Below are 17597 nucleotides of genomic sequence, written 5' to 3'. Positions count from 1 at the left end.
GTCCTCCTCTGTAATCATAGGTTGGGTTCGTTCCTACCAATTGTTGATCTCTCTCCAGGGTAGCGGAGGTGTGTGTGTGTGTGTGCCCGGACGTGCATGCTAGGTTCGGGATTTTCAAGTATTCAGTGGGCTTTTCCTTGTTCTCTCTACATACATGATGTGTTTGTGCTTATACCTTTCTTTTAGTTTCCTGCATGACCATGTATATTCAGGTTTATTCATTTTTGCCTGTTCTCACCCCCGCAGCCCCCACATCATTTTCCTGTCACAGAGTGTGCTGTGTGGAGAGGGAGACGGAGAGGGAGTTGGAGGAGAGCGGGGCCTGTCTCTGTGTGGGTCTCGTCTGTGCCATGAGCTGTCCCACTCGTGGTTTGGCCTGGCCATCGGGGCCCGGGACTGGACAGAGGAGTGGATCAGTGAGGGCTTTGCCACCTACCTGGAGGACATCATCTGGGCCCGGGCACAGCAGGTACTAGACTATCAGCTGTCCCTTGTCAAAACAGAGTTTTACTCCCAGACACACACTGACCTAAGGTTTATGCATTTCCCCCACCTCATGATTAAGGTTATGATTGGGGTAAAGTGAGCTGATCCTAGATCTGTGTTTAGGGGTAATGTCTACCCAGGGCCAGTCAAAGGGAAATAAGCAGATGGGTTGGACAGCTATGTGTTATTATGTTTGCTGCTATGGCAACCTGCAGATCAGTGAGGGCTTTGCTAACATACTTTCAGGGCCAACCTGGGCCAGAGCACGGCAGGTGTATTGGACTATACAGACCTATGTAGAGGAGAGATGAGTCACAGCAGGATACTGGACAGCATCTTCGGACAGTGTGTGATCACTGATGTCTTGGAACAAGGCTTTGAGAGTTTGAGGTTGGCGTTTTAGTCACACAAAAGAGCACAGACCAAAACATACCGTAAAACTCATTACAGCCCGAAGCACAATTACATTTGAAACCTTTCGTCAAAGATGTGCGTTTATAAGGGGAATACTATTATATTTGGAACTGGCATAGAATAATATGCCTTTTCCAGTCATTTGAAGTATTCGGGTTATTCTGCTCACTGCCATTTGCTGGTGCAAAATGCCGCCCCGAATCTCAAAGGCATCACTTGAAAGGTGCAATGGATAAAAAGAAAAGAGAGGAAAGAAGAGAAAAAGGGATGAAGTGGATTAGGGCTGACCCCATTTAGTCGGCTGGTCCATTGTTTGGTTGATAGGCTGTTGGTCGACCGAGATTTCTGTAATCGAGCAGTGGCAAAAAAAAATATATATATATATTCATAGAGTTCAAGACGCCTGTCTGATTTGCACCTGTCTCAGTGGACTAATCCATTGTGGAGGCCGTGGGGATGGCACAGTCCATCAACTAAGTCATGTGCTGCTGAAATTGTATATGGTTAAGGACAATGGTGCAACACTTATAAAAATAACATTCTTTTATGACAAATTATCTTGCAACCCTGCGTTGGATAGCGGTCGCTGTCCGCGGTTTCGGAAACAACCGTGTGCTGATGATTTGGCGTCTTTTCCTAGACCATGTTGCTATGTGCATAATTGCAAAGTCCACCAGCGTATCGGAGGTAGCAGCGGCGTTAGGAGACGAGAAAACAGCCCTTGCCTTAATCGTCTAAGGAAGGTGAGGAGAGAGGACACCTCAACTTATTTAGGTCTATAATCAATAGCCTGACTGTTAAATGTACCTGGCTTTATAAATCATCCATATATATCGCCAGAAATAAAGACAGATCCTGCTTCTGTTGCCTGTTTGAGTGTTTGTTTAATAGCCTCACGCAACATCACACGTTGGATAATCTTTGCTATGCTGTAATAAAAGCCACTTTGATATAACTTATCATGTATTTAGTGTTGTTTACACTGTTCCAAATTGTCTCAAAAATAATATTTATCATAATAGTTTTTCTTGATCTCATTCTTATTGTTATTATTGCTATTTGTATTATGATTGTCATTATAATAATAAGTAACGTCGTTATCATTAGTAGGCTTAGATTAGCAGCCTTGTATAACCACCATCGAGCTGTAGGCCTAAGAGCACATCCTGTTTGGTCTTAATACCATCACTTAATTAGGCCTATATTGCAATACTTATACACAGTTGAAGTCGGAAGTTTACATACACCTTAGCCAAATACATTTAAACTCAGTTTTTCACAACTCCTGACATTTAATCAGAGTAAAAATTCCCGTCTTAGGTCAGTTAGGATCACCACTTTATTTTAAGAATGTGAAACGTCAGAATAATAGTAGAGAGAATAATTGATTTCAGCTTTTATTTCTTTCATCACATTCCCAGTGGGTCAGAAGTTTACATGCACTCAATTAGTATTTGGTAGCATTGCCTTTAAATTGTTTAACTTGGGTCAAACGTTTCGGGTAGCCGTCCACAAGCGTCCCACAATAAGTTGGATGAATATTGGCCCATTCCTCCTGACAGAGTAACTGAGTCTGGTTTGTACGCCTCCTTGCTCGCACACGCTTTTTCAGTTCTGCCCACAAATTTTCTATAGGATTGAGGTCAGGGTTTTGTGATGGCCACTCCTTGACTTTGTTGTCCTTAAACCATTTTGCCACAACTTTGGAAGTATGCTTGGGGTCATTGTTTGGAAGACCCATTTGCGACCAAACTTTAACATCCTCCTGACTGATGTCTTGAGATTTGCTTCAATATATCCGCATAATTTACCCCCCTCATGATGCCATCTATTTTGTGAAGAGCACCAGTCCCTCCTGCAACAAAGCACCCCGACAACATGATGCTGCCACCCCCGTGCTTCACGGTTGGGATGGTGTTCGTCGGCTTACAAGCATCCCCCTTTTTCCTCCAAACAAAACAATGGTCATTATGGCAAAACAGATCTATTTTTGTTTCATCAGACAAGAAGACATTTCGCCAAAAAGTGCGATCTTTGTCACCATGTGCAGTTGCAAACTGTAGTCTGGCTTTTTTATGGCGGTTTTGGAGCAGTGGCTTCTTCCTTGCTGAGCTGCCTTTCAGGTTATGTCGATATAGGACTCGTTTTACTGTGGATATAGAAACGTTTGTACCTCTTTCCTCCAGCATCTTCACAAGGTCCTTTGCTGTTGTTCTGGGATTGATTTTCACTTTTTGCACCAAAGTATGTTCATCTCTAGGATACAGAAACTTCTCCTTCCTGAGTGGTATGGAGGCTGCGTGATCCCATGGTGTTTATACTTGTGTACTATTGTTTGTACAGATGAGCGTGGTACCTTCAGGCATTTGGAAATTGCTCCCAAGGATGAACCAGACTTGTGGAGGTCTACAATTATTTTTCTGACATCTTGATTTCTTTTGATTTTCCCATGATGTCAAGCAAAGAGGCACTGAGTTTGAAGGTAGGCCTTGAAATACATCCACAGGTACACCTCCAATTGACACAAATGATGTCAATTAGCCAGAAGCATGGCTTAAAGCCATGACATAATTTTCTGGAATTTTCCAAGCTGTTTAAAGGCACAGTCAACTTAGTGTATGTAAACTTCTGAATGGGAATTTTGATACAGTGAATTATAAGTTAAATAATCTGTCTGTAAACAATTGTTAGAAAAATGACTTGTCATGCACAAAGTAGATGCCCTAACCGACTTGCCAAAACTATAGTTTGTTAACAAGAAATTTGCGGAGTGGTTGAAAAACGAGAGTCTCGGCCTCCCGGGTGGCGCAGTGGTTAAGGGCGCGACCGGGAGGTCCGTGGGGCGACGCACAATTGGCATAGCGTCGTTCGGGTTAGGGAGGGATTGGCCGGTAGGGATATCCTTGTCTCATCGCGCACCAGCGACTCCTGTGGCGGGCCGGGCGCAGTGCACGCTAGCCAAGGTTGCCAGGTGCACGGTGTTTCCTATGACACATTGGTGCGGCTGGCTTCTGGGTTGGATGCGCACTGTGTTAAGAAGCAGTGCGGCTTGGTTGGGTTGTGTATCGGAGGACGCATGACTTTCAACCTTCGTCTCTCCCTGGCCCGTACGGGAGTTGTAGCGATGAGACAAGATAGTAGCTACTAACTGGATTACTAATTGGATACCACGAAATTGGGAAGAAAAAAGGAGGTAAAATTCAAAAAATAAGACGAAACGGAAAAAAACAAGAGTCCCGCTAGCAGGGCAACGTCCGGTGAACCTGGAGGGCGCGCAATTCAAATAAATAATCATAAAAATTATGGATATTAAACATTTAGGTACATATAAGTATATAAGTTCTTGTTAATCTAACTGCACTGGCTGATTTACAGTAGCTATTACAGCAAAAACATGCCATGCGATTGTTTGAGGATGAGGCCCCACATCAAAATATCTTTCCACCGTCACAGGTTTCATAAATTCACTTAATAGCGATTAAATATTCACTTACTTTTTGAAAATGTTCCTCTGGTTTGTCATCCAAAGGATCCCAGCTATAACATCTAGTGTCGTTTTGTTAGATAAAATTCTTCTTTATATAATCCACTCTTTCAACATGCAGAGAAAGGAATCCGAAAATCTACCTCTAACGAGTCAAAATACATTTCAAATTACTCCTATGTAATCAAAACTATAATATTTCTTACGGAAAGAAGTATGTTCAATAGGAAACCAATTTTAGCAGGTGCGTCCTGTCTTCATGGCGTGCGCAAACACGAATTTCCAAGACTGTGTCCCCGTGCTAAAACGGATATTTGTTATTCGTTTTGGAAACCTTGAACATAGACTGCTGACACCCTGTAGAAGCCATAGGAATAGGAATCCAGGGAGCTAATTTTCAGTATGCCCTTATACTTACCATTGTAAGAGGATGGTCTCTCTCAAAAAATATTCTGGTTGGTTTTTCTTTGTATTTTCTCCTACCATATCTATTGTGTTATATTCTCCTACATTATATTAACATTTCTACAAACTTCAAATGTACTTCTTTCCAATTTTATGCATATCCTGGCTTCAGGGCCTGAGCATCAGGCAGTTTACTTTGGGCACGTCATTCAGGCGGAAATTGAGATAAAAGGGGCCTAGCCCTAATTAATGACTCCAACCTAAGTGTATGTAAACTTCCGACTTCAACTGTAGGCTACTGTATCGATCAATCATTAATTTGTTCATGTCATCACACAGCATAGAGTCATTCATGATTTGAAATACAATCAAGCATTTGTTGTAAAAATAAAATAACAAAGCGACCCATGAATAATTAGCGTAAACAATAAATAAAGCATTCCATTTTGACAATTGCATTTTTTAATGCATGTGACTGTTGTCTACATTGTTCCAAATGGTCAGAAAAATGATATTATAATCTAACAGCACCTGTTTGGCACACATAATATGCACACAGCGCTTGCTCCTTCTGTTTCTTGATCTCCAATATGTTCCACAATTAGTCAAATGTCTTCTACACATCTGACTTCCCCTTTGCCTCCTGAGCAACCAGTAAACATTCCCCCGTTTTGAGTATATTTGTCACGTCATCTGCATCTATTTTGCTGTCACGTGTTACGGTGTTCAGAGTTCGGTATAAACACATTTATTGGGAATGTTTATCCTAAACAAATGAGGGATTTCGGTAACAAAACGTTTAGGTCAGAAATGGCGGTAATTATGTTGCAGCTTCAGCAACACAGACAGTGCGATAAACACTGTTGATGATCTGTGGTGGTTGCTGCAGCAGGGAGGAGAGAGAGAGACAACGGGTGCCAGTCTCACAGTTGCTCACTGTCAATTTATTTTTACACAGACATACTAGCTGAATACCCAACTCTCCGTCGACAGAAACATGTCTAAACTTCAGTCGTTTCGTGTGTTTTTAAATGAGCTTTTAAGTCTGAGCCTGGCCCGGTCATTTGTATGTCTTAATTATTTCCTCAAACAGAGAGCTTAAAGCATCAGACAATGTCCGTGCATATAGATGCATACAGATGACTCTCAGTCGACCAAGATTTTCTTTCGTCCAGAACAGCCCTAAAGTGGATTGTTTCCAAGTACACACTCTTTTTTTCCTCGCCATATACAATTACCGAACGTTGTTCTTCTCGTGATTTGTATCATCCAGAGCCATATACTATATACAGAGTAGTTTGGTAAAGTGACTAAACTCAGCTTGACATTTCAAATTGTAACAAGCGCCACGTTGAAACCAAAACTGTATCCAGTGCAAATTAGACTTACTGTCATGGAACGTTTGGTTCCAACATAAAGTAAAACTCTTCATCCCATCATAAAGACAGTGGAAAGAAGGAGAAAAGGAGGGTGAAGTTGTTTTTCAAGCCTGTATAGTGACAATCCTCCCACAGTCTTCCCCTCGGCATCTAGAATTACCCAGAAATGTTCTTCTTTTGTCTATGCTCATTAATCATGTCACTTTTATGACATGAGTTTGGCTCAGTGCACACAGTTAAACCCTGACAACAGTTCAACCCTGACATGGGCTGCATCCCAAGTAGCACCCTATTCCCTATAAAGTGCTACTTTTGACCAGGTCCCATAGGGTAATAATGGACTATAGTGAATAGGATTCCCTTTGGCTTACTACTGGTATTACTCCACATGTATCCTTGTTTATAATCACCCTCTCTGTCGTTCTCTCTTTCTCTATGTCTCGCTCTGGACTCTCTGTCCCTCCTCCTCCCTTACATCTTTCTCTCTGTGTAGTTGTCCAGCAAAGAGACAGAGGAACAGTCTCAACTCAAGGCTCTGCTGAGGTGGAGGAGACTCTCAGACGAACTACAGAACTCAGAGGAGCAGCTGCAGATCCTCAGGTCCATTTCTCATTGGTTAACTGGCCTGTCAGTCTATCTGACTGACTATTCGTTGGTGGTTGGTCTGTTATCCGTGCCTTACCGTTTGCCTCTCAGCACAATTGTAAATGCAAATCCATTTGTTTGTAGCTGTAGAGTCTGTGGCAATGGTTATCATCCAATATACTCTTTCAACATTGACGATAACTTGTGGGTAGAGCTGTATGTGTATGTGTCGAGGTGGAGATAACATCACAGTGCATTCCTGAACTTCAGGTGGAACAGGTGTGGTCATGCATAGGGTGTGCCGGAGGGGGGAGGGCATGATTGGTGCAAGGTTTATTGGCACCTGTCAGGACAAGATACATTATTTCTTCATTTAACCTTTATTTAACTAGGAAAGTCTGTTAAGAACAAATTCTTATTTACAATGATGGCCTACCGGGGAACAGTGGGTTAACCGCCTTGTTCTGGGGCAGAACGACTGATTCTGACCTTGTCATCTCTGGGATTTGATCCACCAACCTTTCGGTTACTGGCCCAATACTCTAACCACTAGGCAACCTACCGCCACAAATAAATAAATGAATAAAATAAAAAAACTCAGGAATCCTGCTGACAGAATTCACACCAGCCATACATTCTGATTGCTTAGGTGTTTTGTGAAAGCACCCTAGTTCTGACCATGATTACTTGTTTGTCGAGTGCAATGTCTGGAAAGCTACTAGCAACGAATCCCAAACGCCCTGTAGAAATCTCAAAGCGTGTGAAGAAACACGATCTCATTTGCAACACAGAGTCCAAGTTGGCCAAAATGCAGAGTAATCCCCTTCGATTAACCCTTGACAACCCTAGCCTAGTGATGGCTGTTTCATAGACTTAGCGAGCCATGTCTCTACGAGTTCTTCTAGTCAAATTACCAGTGTAAATGTGTGGAATAACATTGGGCACAAAGTCAGAAGAGCCTAGTCAGTCAGGCTGTTGCGGTGTTGGCTACAGGCCAGTGACAGACTCCCTAGACTTCCTCCCTGTACAAAGCTGATGTGGCTTTTTTGCCAGACATTAATTGTGGTGGAATATAATATAAATAACACATAGTTTTGTTGTCAGTGCTCCGAACATTCTAGAAGGCGTGATGAGATGGAACAACCAAAAAACAGTACTCCCTGTCCAAAGCAGCAGATGACTCATCTGAAGGCTGGTTTTGTTGCTCAAGTTCACTCGGTCACTGCTCAAACCCACATTTGAACACATACACAGTTTTGCATGCAAGCACGCATTCACTTACACGTTCATTCACTTACATGGCATGCACACACACACACACACACACACACACACACACACACACACACACACACACACACACATACAAATACTGGTGTTTAAACACTGGCGGGCCCCATAGTTTATCTGTCCCGTTCAGAATAGTTATATTTAGAGACTTGAGGCTGAGAGGTGATTATTCCTACTGATTTATCGGTGTGGTTGCTAGTGTTTTTATACCTTATCCGGTTTCCACAGTGAAACCTGTGTAATCTGTAGACGTAAGGATATACCCTAAGGAGCTATAAACCTGTGTGTGTGACATAAAGTGCTGTCTACTCTGGTAATAGCCTCTGATTTCCTCTGATACGCACACACCCACAAAGGCACACACACACTAAAAACAGATTCACCCTCCCACCCATCCATCCAAGGCATTGTAATGGGTGGGAATCCTTTGTCTAACAGGTCTATGATAAATCTGTGTCCACACTTTCTCTCTCCACGCACATCTGTTGCTGTTTCTAACACACACACACACACACACACACGTACAGTACGCTTTCTCTCTCTCTCGCTCTCGCTCTCACCCTCTCTTTAATGTAATTGAATTAGTTGACATGGAAAGTAAACACTTCCATTGTCACAGTAAACATGTAGCGACAATGGTCAAAGACAGAAATATACTAGACTGTTTGTAATTACGCAATAATAGTGATAGTGATATTGTTATGTCTCTCGCTCTCAGTGGTTTTATATCGCACACACGCACACACACACACACACACATAGAGACACACACACACATAGAGACTGCTCTGGGTAGATATGCTCCGGTCTAAAAGGGGTTCAGTCTTATCACCTGTGGACAGAAAGACAGAGAGAAAGGGGATCACGAGCTGCTTTACATCACATCAGTATTCACAGAGAAATCAACACATCAGAAGACGTGAGAGATAGAAGAGAGCTCTGGCTAGAACGTTGGTGAACAAACTGGTTTTGCCTCGGGACCCAAATTGAACCAGGTTCTCAGTATTCGCATCACAATTTTTTGGGGGCCAAAATGCAATCTGGAAAACGTTTTTTAATGCTATATTGATAGTAAATGTACCAATTATATGACCAGGGAACAACAGTCGCACCTTTTTCATGGTAAATAATTCCATTTCGCCCATTTTCTTGATGAAGAATGTTAAGCTCACTAAAATCAACAAAATCCGCTAAATAGCGCTGCTAATAACTCTATATTGAAAATACTGTGATAGGTCAGAGGTTAAATTATTACAAAATATATTCTACACACTTTCTACCTGGTTTAAGTTCAGACTGGAGTATTTTTCATTAAAAAATCAATAAAAGGGCCTCCCGAGTGGCGCATCGGTCTAAGGCACTGCATCTCAGTGCTAGAGGTGTCACTACAGACCCAAGCTGTGTCACAGCGGTCTAAGGCACTGCATCTCAGTGCTAGAGGCTTCACTACAGACCCAGGCGGTGTCACAGCGGTCTAAGGCACTGCATCTCAGTGCTAGAGGCGTCACTACAGACCCAGGCTGTGTCACAGCGGTCTAAGGCACTGCATCTCAGTGCTAGAGGCGTCACTACAGACCCAGGCTGTGTCACAGTGGTCTAAGGCACTGCATCTCAGTGATAGAGGCTTCACTACAGACCCAGGCTGTGTCACATCGGTCTAAGGCACTGCATCTCAGAGCTAGAGGCGTCACTACAGACCCAGGCTGTGTCACATCGGTCTAAGGCACTGCATCTCAGCGCTAGAGGCGTCACTACAGTCCCAGGCTGTGTCACAGCGGTCTAAGGCACTGCATCTCAGTGCTAGAGGCGTCACTACAGACCCAGGCTGTGTCACAGCGGACTAAGGCACTGCATCTCAGTGCTAGAGGCGTCACTACAGACCCAGGCGGTGTCACATCGGTCTAAGGCACTGCATCTCAGTGCTAGAGGCGTCACTACAGACCCAGGCGGTGTCACAGCGGTCTAAGGCACTGCATCTCAGTGCTAGAGGTGTCACTACAGACCCAGGCGGTGTCACATCGGTCTAAGGCACTGCATCTCAGTGCTAGAGGCGTCACTACAGACCCAGGCTGTGTCACAGCGGACTAAGGCACTGCATCTCAGTGCTAGAGGCGTCACTACAGACCCAGGCGGTGTCACATCGGTCTAAGGCACTGCATCTCAGTGCTAGAGGCGTCACTACAGACCCAGGCGGTGTCACAGCGGTCTAAGGCACTGCATCTCAATGCTAGAGGCTTCACTACAGACCCAGGCTGTGTCACATCGGTCTAAGGCACTGCATCTCAGTGCTAGAGGCGTCACTACAGACCCAGGCTGTGTCACATCGGTCTAAGGCACTGCATCTCAGTGCTAGAGGCTTCACTACAGACCCAGGCGGTGTCACAGCGGTCTAAGGCACTGCATCTCAGTGCTAGAGGCTTCACTACAGACCCAGGCGGTGTCACAGCGGTCTAAGGCACTGCATCTCAGCGCTAGAGGCGTCACTACAGACCCAGGCTGTGTCACATCGGTCTAAGGCACTGCATCTCAGCGCTAGAGGCGTCACTACAGTCCCAGGCTGTGTCACAGCGGTCTAAGGCACTGCATCTCAGTGCTAGAGGCGTCACTACAGACCCAGGCTGTGTCACAGCGGACTAAGGCACTGCATCTCAGTGCTAGAGGCGTCACTACAGACCCAGGCGGTGTCACATCGGTCTAAGGCACTGCATCTCAGTGCTAGAGGCGTCACTACAGACCCAGGCGGTGTCACAGCGGTCTAAGGCACTGCATCTCAGTGCTAGAGGCGTCACTACAGACCAAGGCTGTGTCACAGCGGTCTAAGGCACTGCATCTCAGTGCTAGAGACGTCACTACAGACCCAGGAAGTGTCACAGCGGTCTTAGGCACTGCATCTCAGTGCTAGAGGTGTCACTACAGACCCAGGCGGTGTCACATCGGTCTAAGGCACTGCATCTCAGTGCTAGAGGCGTCACTACAGACCCAGGCTGTGTCACAGTGGTCTAAGGCACTGCATCTCAGTGATAGAGGCTTCACTACAGACCCAGGCTGTGTCACATCGGTCTAAGGCACTGCATCTCAGTGCTAGAGGCGTCACTACAGACCCAGGCTGTGTCACATCGGTCTAAGGCACTGCATCTCAGCGCTAGAGGCGTCACTACAGTCCCAGGCTGTGTCACAGCGGTCTAAGGCACTGCATCTCAGTGCTAGAGGCGTACCTACAGACCCAGGCTGTGTCACAGCGGACTAAGGCACTGCATCTCAGTCCTAGAGGCGTCACTACAGACCCAGGCGGTGTCACATCGGTCTAAGGCACTGCATCTCAGTGCTAGAGGCGTCACTACAGACCCAGGCGGTGTCACAGCGGTCTAAGGCACTGCATCTCAGTGCTAGAGGTGTCACTACAGACCCAGGCGGTGTCACATTGGTCTAAGGCACTGCATCTCAGTGCTAGAGGCGTCACTACAGACCCAGGCTGTGTCACAGCGGACTAAGGCACTGCATCTCAGTGCTAGAGGCGTCACTACAGACCCAGGCGGTGTCACAGCGGTCTAAGGCACTGCATCTCAGTGCTAGAGGCTTCACTACAGACCCAGGCTGTGTCACATCGGTCTAAGGCACTGCATCTCAGTGCTAGAGGCATCACTACAGACCCAGGCTGTGTCACATCGGTCTAAGGCACTGCATCTCAGTGCTAGAGGCTTCACTACAGACCCAGGCGGTGTCACAGCGGTCTAAGGCACTGCATCTCAGTGCTAGAGGCTTCACTACAGACCCAGGCGGTGTCACAGCGGTCTAAGGCACTGCATCTCAGTGCTAGAGGTGTCACTACAGACCCAGGCTGTGTCACAGCGGTCTAAGGCACTGCATCTCAGTGCTAGAGGCGTCACTACAGACCCAGGCGGTGTCACAGCGGTCTAAGGCACTGCATCTCAGTGCTAGAGACGTCACTACAGACCCAGGCAGTGTCACAGCGGTCTTAGGCACTGCATCTCAGTGCTAGAGGTGTCACTACAGACCCAGGCGGTGTCACATCGGTCTAAGGCACTGCATCTCAGTGCTAGAGGCGTCACTACAGACCCAGGCTGTGTCACAGTGGTCTAAGGCACTGCATCTCAGTGATAGAGGCTTCACTACAGACCCAGGCTGTGTCACATCGGTCTAAGGCACTGCATCTCAGTGCTAGAGGCGTCACTACAGACCCAGGCTGTGTCACATCGGTCTAAGGCACTGCATCTCAGCGCTAGAGGTGTCACTACAGTCCCAGGCTGTGTCACAGCGGTCTAAGGCACTGCATCTCAGTGCTAGAGGCGTCACTACAGACCCAGGCTGTGTCACAGCGGACTAAGGCACTGCATCTCAGTGCTAGAGGCGTCACTACAGACCCAGGCGGTGTCACATCGGTCTAAGGCACTGCATCTCAGTGCTAGAGGCGTCACTACAGACCCAGGCGGTGTCACAGCGGTCTAAGGCACTGCATCTCAGTGCTAGAGGTGTCACTACAGACCCAGGCGGTGTCACATCGGTCTAAGGCACTGCATCTCAGTGCTAGAGGCGTCACTACAGACCCAGGCTGTGTCACAGCGGACTAAGGCACTGCATCTCAGTGCTAGAGGCGTCACTACAGACCCAGGCTGTGTCACATCGGTCTAAGGCACTGCATCTCAGTGCTAGAGGCGTCACTACAGACCCAGGCGGTGTCACAGCGGTCTAAGGCACTGCATCTCAGTGCTAGAGGCTTCACTACAGACCCAGGTTGTGTCACATCGGTCTAAGGCACTGCATCTCAGTGCTAGAGGCATCACTACAGACCCAGGCTGTGTCACATCGGTCTAAGGCACTGCATCTCAGTGCTAGAGGCTTCACTACAGACCCAGGCGGTGTCACAGCGGTCTAAGGCACTGCATCTCAGTGGTAGTGGCTTCACTACAGACCCAGGCGGTGTCACAGCGGTCTAAGGCACTGCATCTCAGTGCTAGAGGTGTCACTACAGACCCAGGCGGTGTCACATCGGTCTAAGGCACTGCATCTCAGTGCTAGAGGCGTCACTACAGACCCAGGCTGTGTCACAGCGGACTAAGGCACTGCATCTCAGTGCTAGAGGCGTCACTACAGACCCAGGCGGTGTCACATCGGTCTAAGGCACTGCATCTCAGTGCTAGAGGCGTCACTACAGACCCAGGCGGTGTCACAGCGGTCTAAGGCACTGCATCTCAGTGCTAGAGGCTTCACTACAGACCCAGGTTGTGTCACATCGGTCTAAGGCACTGCATCTCAGTGCTAGAGGCTTCACTACAGACCCAGGCGGTGTCACAGCGGTCTAAGGCACTGCATCTCAGTGCTAGAGGCTTCACTACAGACCCAGGCGGTGTCACAGCGGTCTAAGGCACTGCATCTCAGTGCTAAAGGTGTCACTACAGACCCAGGCTGTGTCACAGCGGTCTAAGGCACTGCATCTCAGTGCTAGAGGCGTCACTACAGACCCAGGCTGTGTCACAGCGGTCTAAGGCACTGCATCTCAGTGCTAGAGGCGTCACTACAGACCCAGGCTGTGTCACAGCGGACTAAGGCACTGCATCTCAGTGCTAGAGGCGTCACTACAGACCCAGGCTGTGTCACATCGGTCTAAGGCACTGCATCTCAGTGCTAGAGGCGTCACTACAGTCCCAGGCTGTGTCACAGCGGTCTAAGGCACTGCATCTCAGTGCTAGAGGCTTCACTACAGACCCAGGCGGTGTCACAGCGGTCTAAGGCACTGCATCTCAGTGCTAGAAGCGTCACTACAGACCCAGGCGGTGTCACATCGGTCTAAGGCACTGCATCTCAGTGCTAGAGGCGTCACTACAGACCCAGGCGGTGTCACATCGGTCTAAGGCACTGCATCTCAGTGCTAGAGGCTTCACTACAGACCCAGAATGTGTCACATCGGTCTAAGGCACTGCATCTCAGTGCTAGAGGCGTCACTACAGACCCAGGCTGTGTCACAGCGGTCTAAGGCACTGCATCTCAGTGCTAGAGGCTACACTACAGACCCAGGCTGTGTCACATCAGTCTAAGGCACTGCATCTCAGTGCTAGAGGTGTCACTACAGACTCAGGCTGTGTCACATCGGTCTAAGGCACTGCATCTCAGTGCTAGAGGCATCACTACAGACCCAGGCGGTGTCACAGCGGTCTAAGGCACTGCATCTCAGTGCTAGAGGCGTCACTACAGACCCAGGCTGTGTCACAGCGGTCTAAGGCACTGCATCTCAGTGCTAGAGGCTACACTACAGACCCAGGCTGTGTCACATCAGTCTAAGGCACTGCATCTCAATGCTAGAGGCTTCACTACAGACCCAGGCGGTGTCACAGCGGTCTAAGGCACTGCATCTCAGTGCTAGAAGCGTCACTACAGACCCAGGCGGTGTCACATCAGTCTAAGGCACTGCATCTCAGTGCTAGAGGTGTCACTACAGACCCAAGCTGTGTCACAGCGGTCTAAGGCACTGCATCTCAGTGCTAGAGGCTTCACTACAGACCCAGGCGGTGTCACAGCGGTCTAAGGCACTGCATCTCAGTGCTAGAGGCGTCACTACAGACCCAGGCTGTGTCACAGCGGTCTAAGGCACTGCATCTCAGTGCTAGAGGCGTCACTACAGACCCAGGCTGTGTCACAGTGGTCTAAGGCACTGCATCTCAGTGATAGAGGCTTCACTACAGACCCAGGCTGTGTCACATCGGTCTAAGGCACTGCATCTCAGAGCTAGAGGCGTCACTACAGACCCAGGCTGTGTCACATCGGTCTAAGGCACTGCATCTCAGCGCTAGAGGCGTCACTACAGTCCCAGGCTGTGTCACAGCGGTCTAAGGCACTGCATCTCAGTGCTAGAGGCGTCACTACAGACCCAGGCTGTGTCACAGCGGACTAAGGCACTGCATCTCAGTGCTAGAGGCGTCACTACAGACCCAGGCGGTGTCACATCGGTCTAAGGCACTGCATCTCAGTGCTAGAGGCGTCACTACAGACCCAGGCGGTGTCACAGCGGTCTAAGGCACTGCATCTCAGTGCTAGAGGTGTCACTACAGACCCAGGCGGTGTCACATCGGTCTAAGGCACTGCATCTCAGTGCTAGAGGCGTCACTACAGACCCAGGCTGTGTCACAGCGGACTAAGGCACTGCATCTCAGTGCTAGAGGCGTCACTACAGACCCAGGCGGTGTCACATCGGTCTAAGGCACTGCATCTCAGTGCTAGAGGCGTCACTACAGACCCAGGCGGTGTCACAGCGGTCTAAGGCACTGCATCTCAATGCTAGAGGCTTCACTACAGACCCAGGCTGTGTCACATCGGTCTAAGGCACTGCATCTCAGTGCTAGAGGCGTCACTACAGACCCAGGCTGTGTCACATCGGTCTAAGGCACTGCATCTCAGTGCTAGAGGCTTCACTACAGACCCAGGCGGTGTCACAGCGGTCTAAGGCACTGCATCTCAGTGCTAGAGGCTTCACTACAGACCCAGGCGGTGTCACAGCGGTCTAAGGCACTGCATCTCAGCGCTAGAGGCGTCACTACAGACCCAGGCTGTGTCACATCGGTCTAAGGCACTGCATCTCAGCGCTAGAGGCGTCACTACAGTCCCAGGCTGTGTCCACAGCGGTCTAAGGCACTGCATCTCAGTGCTAGAGGCGTCACTACAGACCCAGGCTGTGTCACAGCGGACTAAGGCACTGCATCTCAGTGCTAGAGGCGTCACTACAGACCCAGGCGGTGTCACATCGGTCTAAGGCACTGCATCTCAGTGCTAGAGGCGTCACTACAGACCCAGGCGGTGTCACAGCGGTCTAAGGCACTGCATCTCAGTGCTAGAGGCGTCACTACAGACCAAGGCTGTGTCACAGCGGTCTAAGGCACTGCATCTCAGTGCTAGAGACGTCACTACAGACCCAGGAAGTGTCACAGCGGTCTAAGGCACTGCATCTCAGTGCTAGAGGTTCACTACAGACCCAGCGGTGTCACATCGGTCTAAGGCACTGCATCTCAGTGCTAGAGGCGTCACTACAGACCCAGGCGGTGTCACAGCGGTCTAAGGCACTGCATCTCAGTGCTAGAGGCTTCACTACAGACCCAGGCGGTGTCACAGCGGTCTAAGGCACTGCATCTCAGTGCTAGAGGCGTCACTACAGACCCAGGCTGTGTCACAGCGGTCTAAGGCACTGCATCTCAGTGCTAGAGGCGTCACTACAGACCCAGGCGTGTCACATCGGTCTAAGGCACTGCATCTCAGTGCTAGAGGCTTCACTACCAGACCCAGGCGGTGGTCACAGCGGGTCTAAGGCACTGCATCTCAGTGCTAGAGGCTTCACTACAGACCCAGGCGGTGTCACATCGGTCTAAGGCACTGCATCTCAGTGCTAGAGGCTTCACTACAGACCCAGGCTGTGTCACAGCGGGCTAAAGGCATGCATCTCAGTGCTAGAGGCGTCAACTACAGACCCAGGGCGGTTGTCACAGCGGTCTAAGGCACTGCATCTCAGTGCTAGAGTCGTCACTACAGACCCCAGGCAAGGTGTCACAGCGGTCCTAAGGCACTGCATCTCAGTGCTAGAGGTGTCACTACAGACCCAGGCGGTGTCACATCGGTCTAAGGCACTGCATCTCAGTGCTAGAGGCGTCACTACAGACCAGGCTGTGTCACAGCTGTCTAAGGCACTGCATCGCATGCTAGAGGCTTCACTACAGACCCAGGCTGTGTCAGCATCGGTCTAAGGCCACTGCATCTCAGTGCTAGAGGCGTCACTACAGACCCAGGCTGTGGTCACATCGGTCTAAAGGCACTGCATCTCAGTGCTAGAGGCGTCACTACAGACCCAGGCTGTGTCACATCGGTCTAAGGCACTGCATCTCAGTGCTAGAGGCTTCACTACAGACCCAGGCTGTGTCACAGCGTCTAAGGCACTGCATCTCAGTGCTAGAGGCGTCACTACAGACCCAGGCGGTGTCACATCGGTCTAAGGCACTGCATCTCAGTGCTAGAGGCGTCACTACAGACCCAGGCTGTGTCACAGCGGTCTAAGGCACTGCATCTCAGTGCTAGAGGCGTCACTACAGACCCAGGCTGTGTCACAAGCGGTCTAAGGCACTGCATCTCAGTGCTAGAGGCGTCACTACAGACCCAGGCTGTGTCACAGCGGTCTAAGGCACTGCATCTCAGTGCTAGAGGCGTCACTACAGACCCAGGCTGTGTCACATCGGTCTAAGGCACTGCATCTCAGTGCTAGAGGCGTCACTACAGACCCAGGCTGTGTCACAGCGGTCTAAGGCACTGCATCTCAGTGCTAGAGGCGTCACTACAGACCCAGGCTGTGTCACAGCGGTCTAAGGCACTGCATCTCAGTGCTAGAGGCGTCACTACAGACCCAGGCTGTGTCACATCGGTCTAAGGCACTGCATCTCAGTGCTAGAGGCGTCACTACAGACCCAGGCTGTGTCACAGCGGTCTAAGGCACTGCATCTCAGTGCTAGAGGCGTCACTACAGACCCAGGCTGTGTCACAGCGGTCTAAGGCACTGCATCTCA

At 48.9% G+C, this 17597-nt stretch overlaps 1 protein-coding gene across 4 annotated transcripts in view; it reads left to right on the top strand.

Annotated features, from left to right (window-relative positions):
* Positions 1-251: 251 nt before the first annotated feature.
* The window catches only part of LOC109882678 (aminopeptidase O), a 97719-nt gene continuing 80373 nt past the window's right edge, over positions 252-17597 (top strand). For 2 of the 4 annotated variants that reach the window (XR_004205652.1, XM_031805918.1), the window contains exons 1-2: positions 253-469; positions 6662-6768. The gene's annotated coding sequence lies outside the window, so the exon portion shown is untranslated. Of the gene's footprint in view, positions 470-6661; positions 6769-17597 lie in introns of all 4 variants that reach the window. The other 2 variants (XR_004205653.1, XM_020474777.2) reach the window with 2 other exon arrangements.

This window comes from Oncorhynchus kisutch, linkage group LG3, assembly GCF_002021735.2.
Source record: "Oncorhynchus kisutch isolate 150728-3 linkage group LG3, Okis_V2, whole genome shotgun sequence".
Classification (NCBI taxonomy): Eukaryota; Metazoa; Chordata; class Actinopteri; order Salmoniformes; family Salmonidae; genus Oncorhynchus; species Oncorhynchus kisutch.
Note: the sequence above shows the minus strand (reverse complement) of the source record. Positions and strands in the feature narration are given on the sequence as shown.